The 13771-nt window shown below is 37.5% G+C and overlaps 1 pseudogene; it reads right to left on the reverse strand.

Annotated features, from left to right (window-relative positions):
* Window positions 1-6137: 6137 nt before the first annotated feature.
* The window catches only part of LOC114006637 (ribosome production factor 2 homolog), an 18440-nt pseudogene continuing 10806 nt past the window's right edge, over window positions 6138-13771 (reverse strand).

Below are 13771 nucleotides of genomic sequence, written 5' to 3' on the forward strand. Positions count from 1 at the left end.
TGGTTCTATGACTCATAATTTATCAACTACAACACTGAAGGTTTACTGTTTCTTTCAAAATAGATGAGTACTGTGTAGCAAGTAAGCAGACTATGACATAATAGCTCTGTCCCTGTCTTACAAGTAACTGCATATATCCAAGTCAACCAGGTTCAGTGAGTTATAAAAAATATTAATATCAGGGGCCTGCAGGTGGCACTGGACTACCACATGGTTGACCATGGTTCAAATCCCAGAGCAAGAGCCTTGAAACTGACACTGGGCACATGTGTGTGCATGACCAGAATCCCAAAAGCATAGTGGAGAAGGGATTATGGCCTGGCCATCCTCCCTGGGGGATGATTTCTCACTTTCTATCTCTCTGTCTCTCTGGTGAGCACATGTGCCCTCTAGCAAAAATCTCTCCAAGAGAAAATATTGATATTTAGTCTTTATTAATTGCTGTGAACTTTGCCAAGTGAACTAAAGATGTAATTCTATTTAATATTCAGCAAAATCCTTTCAATGATTACTATTATCTTTTACTCATTTGACACGTGAAAAAACTGAGTATTTCAGGCAATAAGATATTTTCTTCAGTCTATTTGACTTTACAACCATGTTTTTTTTTTTTTTTTTGAGAGATTTTTGCTACAGGGCATGTGCGCTCACCAAACAGACAGAGAGAGACAGAGAAATAGAAAGCAAGAAATCACCCCTGAGGGAGTATGGCCACGCCGCGATCCCTTCTCCTCCATTCTCCTCTTGGGATCTTGGGCATGCACGCACACGCGCCCAGCGTGAGTTTTAAGCCACCGGGTCCAGGACGTGAACTGCAGTCGACTACGTGGGAGTCCAGCGACATAGCCATTACACTAACTGCTGCTCCCCTTTTTTTTGTTTGTTTAAAGACACTTTTGCTATAGGGTACATGCATTCACCAGAAAGAAAGACAAAAAGCTAGAAATCATCCCCCCAGCGGAGATTGCCATGGCTCAATCCCTTCTCCTCCATTCTTCTCTCAGGATTTTGGACATACATGCACACATGCCCCACGTGAGTTTCAAGCCACCGAGTCCAGGACTAGAACTACAGTCAGCCATGTAGGAGTCCAGTGCCTTAAACACAATGTTACCTGCTGGTCCCATAACCAAGCTTTCTAGGACAGTAACTAGTTGGCAATGCAAGAATCAAGGGACATTAAGTAGGTCAGCATCAGCTACACATAGCTCCATGGTATAGAAAACGAGAGTTCCCTGAGAGAGTATTTTAGTCCAGAGAGAAGTATTGAGGGACTTTAATATCACTAAATAACTTTTCTCTTCTCTTGTCTAGAGGGATACATTAATATAAGGTCAAAGAAGTCTGCCATGAGGATTACTACAGCCTCACTGAGGTAGCTAAAGGCTATACTGTGAACATTCCAGCTCAGGAGGCCGCCCTTTTGTAGCCCTTACTAGCTGTGTGAACTTGTGAGAGTGGCTAATCTTTCTGAGCTGTGTAATGAAGAAAATATGAACATCTATAGTTCTCTGACTCTGTGTCCTTAATTATAAAATACAATAAATGATAATTTTTAGGTTGTTACAATGATAGGAATAATATAAGAGCCTAGTTGTATTGCGTATCTGATGAACCTTCAAAAAAGGAATGTTACAGCTAGTCCTTGGCCTTCATATTTAAATTCCATATAAATTGAATATTTGAACAGTATACGTTCAGACTCTTATTACAATTTCTCTATGTTAACTGGCAAACAAGTATTTCAATAACACGCTAGTATATTTGCAAACCAACCAAGGCAGATTGGTTTCTACACTGTCCATTCATGCATCCTTCCATCCTTTCACCCATTCATTCATATCATTAGACAATATCCATAATGTATCTATTGCATTGGGAATGCAGCACTGAACAAATGGACCTAGTTCTTGTCTGTACAGAACTTAAAGTCTACTAGAACAACCAGATCCTAAAATAAACAAATGCAGACAAATTTATAGTAACAGTGGAAATTACCATGCAGGTAAATTGCATGAATGTGATAGATAATACTATAGGTAGTTACGTACTTCATAGAGACAACAGTATAACAGAGAATATATAATTTTAAAAAGTAGTTTAAATTCTTTGTGATAAGTGCTATGACCGGAGATTTATAGAAGGCTCTTGGTGGAGGCTAGTAGGAATTGACTGAAAGAGAAGTGGGGGATCAGACAGGGAAGTGTCTCACAATGATGTTTAACCATAAACAAGTGGAGATAAAAAAGATGAGTGGTCTAGGTAAAGAAAGTATGTGTGCAAAGGCTGGAAGCCAGGAAGCCTGGCACATTTAAGGAACTGAACAAAGCTTGATATGAACAGACTTTACAAGATTGGGGAAAAAATGAAGTTGTGGCCAAGACATGGGGGTCTTAATGAGAAAGCAGTTGAACTAATAATACATAGAATTTCCGTGGTGTTTAAGTTGGACATGGATCACTCAGGGGACTGAAAATTGAGGTAAAATTTTCATCACATGTCCCAGTGAAGACGAAAGGGACATATAGTAAAAGTGGTTAAGTGACAGAGTTATAAAAGGTTAAGATTTTGGGTACATTGAGATGTCATCTCAATGACAAAACTTCTATCAGAGGTTCATAAGTTATGGGTGATAACAAGATCAGAGCAAGGCCACAGGAATGGGGGGAGTAAAATGTAAGGAAAGAACAACAGATCACTAAAGATGAAGAAACAGACCAAGGGGATAATGAACAACAAATTCACCTAGGACCATGACAGAACTAGAGATGGTTAGGATTACTGTGAGCTGGTGACAAGCTCTCAGTGAACACGGGCAATGAGCAAAAGCTAAGAGGTAACTGATTAGAGTTGTGCTGTCCAACAGTGCTGCCACCAGCCACAGGTGGCTACTGAGCACTTGAAATGTTCCAATACACCATGAAGAATAAAATGTATGTTTTACCATCAATTACTTTTTTTTCTTTTCTTTTTTTTTTTTTGTTTTTGCCATAGGACATGTACGCTTGCTAGAGAGAGGCAGAGAGAGAAGGAAAGTAAGAAATCACTTCCGATTCTCCTCTCATAATCTTGGGCACTCACATGTGCCCGACATGATTCTCAAGCTGCTAGGTCTGAGACTAACTCTGGTTAGTCATGTGGGACTCCAGTGCCTTAACTACCATGCCAGTTGCTGGCCCTCAATAAATATTATCTTATAAAAATTTGTTTAATGTGAGAGCCAGCAGGTGGCGTGGTGATTAAGGGTGGTGGACTCCCACATGGCTGACCACAGTTCTAGTCCCCAACCTGGTGGCTTGCCTCTCACTTTCCCTCCCTTTCTCTTGCTCTCTTGCTCTGTCCCTCTCTGATAAAATTTAAAAAATAAGTAAATAAAGTGGTTTTTTAAAATCTCTTTATAAAAAATTTATTTAATGTGCTACTAGAAAATTTGTAATTGTATATATCATTTGTTAGCTGGCTCAGTTTATATTTCTATTGAACAGTGCTTGATAAGAAGAAATATAGTGCTTTGGTCCAATAAAATGATGTTTAAGGAAATGGAAATGTTTTATACGTTATATAGCAATACAATATATACTATTATCAAAAAATTGTTTTCATGGGACCAGCAGTTATCATAATGGCTATATCACTGGACTCCCATGTAGTGGACCGCGGTTCACGTCCTGGACCCGGTGGCTTAAAACTCACGCCAGGCATGTGTGCATGCGTGCCCAAGATCCCGAGAGGAGAATGGAGGAGAAGGGATCGCGGCGTGGCCATCCCCCCTAGGGGGTGATTTCTCGCTTTCTGTCTTTCTGTCTCTCTGGCGCTCTCAGTCTGCCTGGCAAGTGCACGCGCCCTATCGCAAAAACCTCTCAAAAAAAATTGTTTTCATGTACTTTTATTGCACCATAAAAATGAATAGAAAATTAGGGCCAGCAGCTGGCATGGAGGTTAAGGCCACTGGACTCCCACATGGCCAACCACTGTTGAAGTCCTGGACCTGGTGGCTTGCTTTTTCATTTTCTCTCTCTCTTTGTCTCTGTTCCTCTCTAGTCAAATTAAAAATCAAACAAACAAACAAACAAATAAATAATTCTTTTAAGAAATGAATATAAAATCAAAAGATCAATATTGGAACTAATGCAATTGTAATAAAATTGACATAATTACTTACACCAAAAAAGAGTAACCCCATAATTTGAATTGGATTTTTACTAACCAATACTTCATATTTGAACACATTGATGATCCCCTACCTCAAAATAAAACAAGTCCATAAGCTCTATCACGAAAGAACCAAAAGGTTTTTTGTCATTCTGATCCTCATTGCTTTTCTCTTAGCATTGGTGAGAGAGCTGAGGACTGCCTTTCTTTCTATTTCATTGACAATATACACATCCAGAACTGGGTTTATGGAGAGCAGACTAAGTCAGCTACATAATTCAAATAAAGAATTTCTCCCCCAGAAATTAGTCTAATTCTTTAAAATTTTGCATGAGAGAGGAGAGTGGTGGTCAATGTAGCCACAATCAAACGGAAAATATTATTTTCCCCTTGATTGTTACTCTGAAAGTCTTTCCATTTGATTATTACCCAGATGAAGTAAAAGAATAAAATAGGGGGCCAGACAGTGGTGCAGTGGTAAAACACTGCTCTGCAAAGCAGTCCCATATGAGAAGGTTCCTGGTTCACATCTGGACTCTTCCCTGGACATGCTTCCCTTGCCCATGATCTAGGACTGGCTGAAGGCTCAGGGTGAATTGTAGCATCAGGACACTGTTGTCCTGCCTCCTTCTCCCTATCTAACAAAATAATTTTTAAAAAATAAAAACAAAATATTATATTATTGTAAATCAAAACGTCTAATTATTGATTGAAGAATTCAGGTAATCTGTAAACCCCAACCATCCAAATGCAAGTTCACAAATCTATACAACTTTGATAGTTATAGGGTCATTCAATTACAGCCTCTGGAAATAGGGTCAATACATTTGTATTTTTAACGAACAGTTCAGGTGATTCTTAGGTATACTAAAATGTTCAAACTACTAGTCTAGTCCCAACTACCATTCCAGTATTAAGGCACTTGAGACAAAGAACATTTCAGTAACTTATCCAAGGTGACACAGCCAAGTAAATACCAGGCCTCCTAATTCCCACCTTAGCGTTGTTCTGAATGACACCACACTTGCTTTGAGCATTGCATTTCAGATACTAACCTTTACTAATAGGGTCTATATTTCCCCTAATAGCATTTGGCAATCATTTCCAACTGTAATTTTATACTGATGTAGAAATCTACAAAAAACTTATGGAGATTCAAAGCTGAAAGTTGTCATAGAAATATTTTCTTTCTGGAGCTGGCAGGTGCCATGGTGGTTAAGGGTGCTGAATTCCCACATAGCTAACCATGGTTCGAGTCCCGGAACGGGAGACTTGCTTTCTCACCTTCTCTCTCTCTCTTTCTTTCTTTCTGATCCTCTCTGATCAAATTAAAATAAATAAAGTTAAATTAAATAATTCTAAAAAAATATTTTCTTTTTAGAATGAACACCTCTACTAAATACTCATCAAATGGTCACATTTACTCTGCTTAAGTATACCTCTAGTGACAGTGAACTCACTTCTTCCCAAGGCAGCTTGATTCCAACTCTGGACACTCAACAGCATTAAAAAAAAATTTCAAGTAAGCTTATCTTAAACTTAATAGTAGACATTATTGTTCATGGTAACATATGTTAAATTATGTTTTTTAAAAAACATACAATAAAATGTTATAAGACTCTGAATTAAAGCTTGATATTCTTTTAAGTAAATAGAAAACAATAAAACTGTAGTTGTCAGCTAAGTTCCATCATTTTTTTAAATTCTGTTTTATCTTTTTTTTTTTTTGGAGAGATTTTCACTGTAGGGCGCGTGCGCTCGCCAGACAGACAGAGAGAGACATAGAGACAGAAAGCGAGAAATCATCCCCCAGGGGGGATGGTCACGCCGCAATCCCTTCTCCTCCATTCTCCTCTCGGGATCTTGGGCACGCACGCACACGCGCCCGGCGTGAGTTTTAAGCCATCGGGTCCGGGACGTGAACCACGGTCGACTACGTGGGAGTCCAGCGACATAGCCATTACGCTAACTGCTGGTTCCCTGTTTTATCTTTTTTCATGGTATTCTGCTGTTTTTTCTGTAGGCTGTTTCTTCAATCTCTGATCTTTCTGGTTTGCAGTTTGCTCAGGTCTTGCTTCTGCAAATGAAACCTTCCATAAGTTGTGCCGAAAGTGTCATGAGAGAGATTTTTCTTCTTCTTTGGCTTGAGAGCTTTTGGCATTTTCATAGATAACTTATAGAGGTCATCTGATGCCAGCTGTGTCCTCCTGAGAACCAGATCTAGCGACAGTCCCATCTCCTCCAACTCAATCTGTGCTGTTCTACAACCAGATTTCTTCAATAGCAACCAATAAGAAGACTTTTTAGTCTTCTGCAATCCTCTGTTACATCAAAATCATTACCAGCAAATATCAGCCTGGGTTTTGTTCCTTCAGGACACTTTGTATTCTTAACATTTTTTAGAGTGACAAACTTCTCAATGCCTAATTCAATCATATCCAGCATACAGTGTACTACTGGATTATTTGGCTGCTTTGTATTATGGAAGCCAAACATAAATAAAGAAAAATCTGACTTCTTTGAAAAGAATTCCAGTGATGTCTGATCCTCAAATGGTCTTGTAATACCTTTTCTTTGTATACATAATACCATATGGTTTCTTCAATGCATACACATCTTTAAGTACTTGTGTCACCATTGAATTTGCATTTGTGCCTTTAATCAGCACGGCATTTTTAATATTTTCACTGAGTTGCAGTTCTCTCTTCTCAAGGAATCTCTTGCCTCTTTTCATTTTGGGACAACTCCATCCAAAACGTTCATTGCTACCACAACCAGAACTAGGAGAACCACCATTTTTTTTCTTTTACTTGCAATTGAAATATTTCTTCCTGAAACATTTGCATATCCTTTTTATATGACCTAAAAAGCTGGGGCCAGCAGGTGGTGTGGTGATTAAGGAGCTGGACTCTCACATCGTTGACCATAGTTCAAGTCCCAGAACTGGCTACTTGCTTTCTCACTTTCCCTTTCTCCCTGTCCATCTCTCTCTGGTCAAAAAATAATAACAAATAAAATAAAATAAACAAATAATTTTTTAAAATGCCACACAGAGTAAGTCACTTCTTCACCCATGACAACACTTCACTATTCTAAGGCAGTTCTCAAATTCCACTACCTTTTTCCCACTGGCGCAAACCAGTTTGTTTTTTTTCCAAATGTTGTCATGACAGGTTCCAGAATCTTTAAAGCAGACGTCACAAACTAAGACCCACAGAAAAATTCTGTTTTACCTGTACCATTTTTTTTAAGTGTGATAAACATTAAAAGTTAATAGATTACACACAAAAATTGATTTGTCTTATTTTCCTTAAGGAGTTAGGCAATTGAGCTACATCTCTGTAACACCTGATACGCTTATCTTGTCTGTCACTTGCCTCACCTGTGAAGGCATGTGAATTTGCTATCATGCTGTAGGTGCACCTCTTATTGGTGCCTCTTTTAAAGTGGCATGCCAGAACTAAACTCAAAATTCCAAATGTAATATGACCAGCAGGAAAATCACTGTCCTTGTTCTGGACACTACACTCTGCTACACATTCACACATACAAGTTATCTCTTACCTGGACATTAGCAGTGTCATGCTAATTTGAATCCCATTTCCCCCCAACTCATAACTAGCCACCAGAGAGATTTTTTCAAAAACAAACTAAGATCATGTGACTCTGGTGTGTGCAAATCTTGGAGTGACCTTTTCACTTTTAAATTTGTATTCTATTTGAGAGGACTAATATGACGTGTATAGTATATTCATGCTGAGGAAATAATTTTGTATGCTGTAAAGATGTACAATGATTAAATGTAAAAAAGAAAGAAAGAAAAGAAAGAAAAAAATTGTGTCAAATTGTTTATAGGCCCGTCTCCCTGGATATTTGTGATCTCTGTGAGGGCAGCAAATGAGCTTTATTCCTACTTTTAGCTAAATTGCCTTTGTCTCTAAACCACTCACTGGTACCTACACAATACTACACTTTTAACTGCATTAAATCTGTCATTATTGTCTGCAGTATAAATCTCTGTGGAAAAGAATTGAACATCCTATGCATGATTATATTCTGTTATATGTGGACTCTTAAATAAGGTATATTTTTCAACTCATATCTGAATATTCACTATCTCAGGGATGTTTGCATTTCAAATTCAAATAGAACAAGTTTTCTGAAACCAATATCCTATTCTCCTGAGATCAAAGTGCATTCATTCTAAATGAAAAGCAATTATCTTTAAATTATGTTATTGGAAAATATCTCAGAAAAGAAATTATCTGTAAATTAAATGATCTACAAAAAGGTATGAAAAACAATTATGAATGAATTTGAAAAATTAGCCAATTATGGATATGTAATGCAATTTAACCCAAACTAAATGATAAGTACCCACATGCATATATCATTTTTAAAATCAAATATCACTTGTCTGCAAATAATACATTATAGGCCTTCTTTGGCTAAAATTTCAGACACTTTACCAACCCTACTAGAAGAATGCTCCCATTTTCCTTCTACTTTCTGCATTGGAGAAAACATAAGAACATGGACTTTGAAGACATAAAACACCACACACCGTAAGTGAAATAATGTACATAGAATCTTCTAGAAGTAGCATGGTGTACTGGGAAGTACACTGAACTAGGAGAGTTCCAGTGCTGTTAGTTACTAGTAATGAGGAAAACTCTTTAAAATTCATACTTTAAGTGACTTCCATGCATTAAGAAAACAATTTATATATAGAATAAACAGTGCTGAAGAGCAGTACCTAAACCCCTGGACCTGGTAGGAACTGCATGGCACAACAGGAGGTGGGTAGTGGGCTAGTGAGTGAAGCTTCATTTGTATTGGCAGCTGTTCCCCATCACTCACATAACCACCTGAGCTCCATCTCCTGTCAGATCAGCCAGGGCCATTAGGTTCTCTTAGGAGCTCCCAGATGGGACTGTCAAGTTGCAGGGAAACAAGCTCAGGGCTCCCACTGATTCCGCATTATGGTGACTTATATAATTATTTCATTATCTATTATCTATAATAGTAGAAAAAAAGTGCACAATAAATGTAATGCACTTGAATCATCCCCAATCTGTCCTACCCTCTCCCTCATCCATGGAAAAGTTGTCTTCCACAAAATTGGTCCCTGAGACCAAAAAGGTTGAGGACTGCTGCTTAAGAGCACTCACACTGCTAGAAATGAGTTATTTCTATGATTTCAAAATATTTATTAAGTTTTTATTTCTTTTAATGTAGTCATGTATTGCTTAAGGATAGGAGGATATTCTGAAAAGTGTGTCATTAGGCACTGTCATTGTCATTATTGTGCAAACCTCATAGGGTGTACTTACACAAACCTAGATGGACCACTATTTACCTAAAAATTATCATATGGCACATGACCATATGTATGATTTTTTTTTCTTTTTTTGGAGAGGTTTTTGCTATAGGGCGCGTACGCTCGCCAGAAAGACAGAGAGAGACAGACAGAAAGTGAGAAATCACCCCCCAGGGGGATGGCCACACCACAATCCCTTCTCTATTCTCCTCTTGAGATCTTGGGCACTAATGCACACGTGCCTGGCGTGAGTTTAAGCTGCCTGGTCCGGGACTCGAACCATGGTCGACTACGTGGGAGTCCAGCGACATAGCCATTACGCTAACTGCTGGTCCCATGACCATATGTATGACTTAAAGGAGGGTTCACATTTAAAAAAATAGAAGCAACTAAGAAGACCTAGACCCAGAAGACAGGCTTGAATCCAACTTTTCCATTTACTGACTTTTGCATCCTTGGTGACCACTCTAAGCTCTGATTTTCTCATTTGCTAAATAGAAATATCACTTGCACTCTAGGATGGTTTTTTTTTTTTGGAGAGGTTTTCACTGTAGGGCGTGTGCGCTCGCCAGACAGACAGAAAGAGACATAGAGACAGAAAGAGAGAAATCACCCCCCAGGGGGGATGGTCACGCCTTTTGAGAATTGGCTTCATCCTACCTGATTGTGTGGTTGATATTAATTCAAACTATCATAGTGGCTAAGGCAGTATTTTATATGCACGAACCGCGGTCGACTACGTGGGAGTCCAGCGACATAGCCATTACGCTAACTGCTGGTTCCCTAGGATGGTTTTTGAGAATTGGCTTCATCCTACCTGATTGTGTGGTTGATATTAATTCAAACTATCATAGTGGCTACGGAAGTATTTCATAGGATTTCAACCTGTTCATATATCAGCCTTACTTGAAATTTCTTCCATTGCCACTATCTGATTCTAACAAAAGTTGGAAAATTTAGACTCTCAACCAATTATAGATTTGAAATTTATGGTGAGTAAGTTAAACTATTGATCTTTAAGGTCCATATTTTTAGCAGGTAATTTTATCACTGGTATAAATTAAATGGTTCCCATCTTAAGTTGGAATGTCAGGGGCACAAATTCACCACTTTGTTTCATTTATCTCCAAACAATACTTTGGTGTCTGAACTATACGATTGGATATAAATGACTTTGCAATAAAATTGAAAATGTTTCTGAAGATGATTGATGGGGAAATAGCTGAGTTCTGCAACTGACGAACATTTGCATTTTCATAGCTATTCATAGTGAGTTTCTTTATTAACATGAGCTAATTCACATACTATGGCAACAAATCTATCTGTCTGTTAACATTAGAAACATTAAAGGATCTGAGATTTTATCCTATCTGCTGCTACAGTTTGAATTGTAGCTCTGCCCAATATTATGCTATAGGTTGTTACCCAAAGTGGCAGTATTGGGAGGTGGAACCTAGTGGCTGGCATGCTCTTGGACTTTCCAGACACAAGAAATCCAGGATTGCAATAACCATCCATAATAATTATTGTGAGTTAAATAAACCTCTTTTGTTTATACATTGCCCAGTCTCCTCAGGCAATTTCTGTTACAGCAACACTAACAGAGTAAGAAAGCTACAGATTAATAAGTGTGTTTATATATATATGATACAAGACCTCTAGATCAGGGACAAAGACCATTCGTTACTTACAGCAGAAGTAGAAGCCAGAGAGATATCTTACTTAGCACAAGGATCTTGAGCCCTAATTTTCATAGGATGACACAGTGAGTGTCAGATGGTACATGTAAATGTGATACTTGCATCACAAGAGAGGAAGCCAAACTCAGAAAACTCTGGTCTTATATACAGCTGCTTGTGATCCTTTCTTGAGTCATAGAAATCTTATCTTTACTCGGGATAAGAAAATGTCTCTGTAGATAAGAACAAGAGGTGTTTATCTTTATCACTTTCAACTGCCTCCAGGGAGGGAGAAGACTAAACTTTACTTTCCTAGAATTTCTCTTTACACAAACATTCTTCACTTGACTACAAATGCTCAGAGGAACTGAACTTGCAAAAATAAGATATTTATGGATAATTGCTTCTCAGCATTCCTTTCCACCCATCTACTATGGCATCCACTGATAATTCAGATGTTAAAAACCAAAATAGTATACTTGCTTTTTAGCTCCTTTTCTTGGGTGGTGGATATACAATGTCAAAACAAAAAAGGCTAATTCTGGCAGTGGAAAATAAATATATATACAGAAGCAGCTCAGCAAAGTAAAAAACACAATGGGTTAGAAGTCAGGAAATTAGAAATCTAACTATGACTCTGATATATTATTGTAAGATCTTGGCTGTTACTTCTCTCTGAGTCTCAGGTTCCTCATCTGTAAAACTGGAATATGGAAAAGGCTTACAATAGATAAATCCTAAGGTTATTTTCTGTCATCACATTCTGGTGTCGCATCACCAAATCAAATTGGTTGAGTGGCATGTACACCAATCTCTCAAGACTTAATGCTTTGGAATCATGAGCAACTTTAATGTTGTACCTGTTAAATAGCTGTTGCTGGAAATTAATATACTATCAGACAAAATCATGTTTATGGGAAGGCTGTAAATATTTCTTGAATAAATGAATAAAGAATAAACAAAATTTACTTAGGAAATTTTATGCCTGTATCTACATGAAATTGACTATTTGAATATTTGGACTATCTAGTTTAGTATTCCAAATAACTGAGTAGAGCATTCTAAATTAAGAATTCTATATATTGGGACCAGCAGTTAGCATAATGGCTATGTCGCTGGACTCCCATGTAGTCGACTGCAGTTCAAGTCCCAGACCCAGTGGCTTTTACTCACCACCGGCACGCATGCATGTGTGACCAAGATCCCGAGAGGAGAATAGAGGAGAAGGGATTGTGGCATGGCCATCCCCCCTGGGGGGTGATTTCTCACTTTCTATCTCTCTGTCTCTCTCTTTCTTTCTGGCGAGTACACACACCGTATAGCAAAAACCTCTAAAGGAAATAAAACAAAACAAAAATTCTATATATCACAAACAGATTAGTGATCTGTTTTTCAAATATTGAGGTGGTATACATATAGTTAACATTTAAATTATGCTTATTATAACAATTGAATAAAATATATTTAATGATCATCATAAAATCAATAATCAATGTGCTATATAAATACTGTGACAAAGAATAATTTCATGTGATATAAATTTATTTCCATTTTATTTATTTATTTATTTATTTTTGTTACAAGATGCATGCATTTACCAGAGAGAGAGAAATAGAAAAAATGGGTGAAGAGAAAGCACTCTCTTTGGAGAATGTTCATGTCACAATCCCTTCTCCATCTCTCCCTCTTTTTGGAATTTTGGTCATGCGTGTATGTGCATCTATTGTGTTTCTCAAGCTGCCAGGTCAAGGATTCAATCCTTATACTCAGTCATATGGATCTGGTTGCCTTATCCACCAGGCAATGGAGCTTGTTTTTATTCAACCATCTGTGGATACATTCTAGTCTATTAATCCCCTACTATTCACCTCACAATTTCATACATACATGTCACACATATATATTAATATATGCTAGTCATACTTAGCAGGCATTAAGCACTAAGTAAATAAAACCCATTTTACCCCAACTATGTCTTGTGCTTCCTAAAAATAGGTAGCATCAGATGTCCTGACTAGGTTGTTTATAGTGCAGCTAGTATAATGCTATGCCTATGGAAAACACTGAATGGCACACATTTACTGAATTTCTGCACTTTGCTGAGTGTGCAAAAATGTCTAAGATGTGCTTTACAGAAAGTCACAATTTACATGTTGATAGATTGATTAGCAATTTTATAGAGAGCTCCTATTAAGGTGCCTATATCATATGTATATACTCTGTAGTTACAATTTCAGACTTAAAGAAGTACTCCTTTATGGATTCTTTTCAGATATAATAGCACGTATCGAAAATTAAAATATAGATGGCAGGAGATTGTGCTGGTCACAATACTTCAAGTCCTTTAAAAGCCAAGAATAAATGCCAGATGATTTAGTACTTCAAGATAAAATCAAGATGATAAAAGATAATGTTACCTAACTTCTCATATGTATGGGTTGATTGTTTTAAAAGAGATCATTGTGTACATTTATGTAGCTCAAAATATCTTTAGATAAACATTTTTAATTCTATGGCTTTCTCTGAGATTTAAGAATAAAACATTGTCCCTAAAATTAATGATTCTATAGTATTCCTTTGGGATCACATTGCTATTTTATTATTGTACATGAAATTTAAG

This window comes from Tupaia chinensis, unplaced genomic scaffold (assembly GCF_000334495.1).
Source record: "Tupaia chinensis unplaced genomic scaffold, TupChi_1.0 Scaffold149333_1, whole genome shotgun sequence".
NCBI classification, from domain to species: Eukaryota; Metazoa; Chordata; class Mammalia; order Scandentia; family Tupaiidae; genus Tupaia; species Tupaia belangeri.